Below are 593 nucleotides of genomic sequence, written 5' to 3' on the forward strand. Positions count from 1 at the left end.
TTCTTGTGCCCCCCCAGCCTGCTCGCTGGTGGGGTGGGGTGAGAGGCAGAAAAGGCCTCGACTCTGTGTCAGCACTGCTCAGCAATAACGGAAACATCCCTGTGTTATCAACACTGTTTCCAGCACAAATCCAAAACACAGCCCCACACCAGCTACTGGGAAGAAAATTAACTCTATCCCAGCCAAAACCAGCGCAGCAGTGAACCTGCTCAGATGGATGTACCATGGGAAGGGAGGCCTCACGTGGAGGCTGAGCTAGAGGAATAGCGCTGGAGATGCTGCACTTAGGAGAAACAGGAGGCTAAAACGCGGTACCTGGAGACGTGCTGAGCTGAGAGGCAGTGACCATGCCTGTGCTGCGGTCCAGCTGTCTGCCTGCCACATAAAACCCGAGACGCTGCAGCCTGAGACCCGTGGCATTGGTCGCCGCGGTGCTGAAGTGCACACCTGCAGTTTCAGTTGTTCAGGGCAAATTCCACGTGGAGCAGGTACCATACAATAAATCCAAGGCTTTTTCCACAGATATAGAATCATAGAATCATAGAGCTTGGAAAAGACCTCTAGGATCATCGAGTCCAACCGTCGACCCAACA

The 593-nt window shown here is 53.5% G+C and overlaps 1 protein-coding gene across 4 annotated transcripts in view; it reads left to right on the forward strand.

Annotated features, from left to right (window-relative positions):
* The window catches only part of HSF1 (heat shock transcription factor 1), a 75,727-nt gene that overhangs the window by 39,237 nt on the left and 35,897 nt on the right, over positions 1 to 593 (forward strand). The gene's annotated exons all lie outside the window — the stretch shown is intronic.

The sequence above is a fragment of the Aptenodytes forsteri genome, unplaced genomic scaffold (genome assembly GCF_000699145.1).
Source record: "Aptenodytes forsteri isolate BGI_AS27 unplaced genomic scaffold, ASM69914v1 Scaffold651, whole genome shotgun sequence".
NCBI classification, from domain to species: Eukaryota; Metazoa; Chordata; class Aves; order Sphenisciformes; family Spheniscidae; genus Aptenodytes; species Aptenodytes forsteri.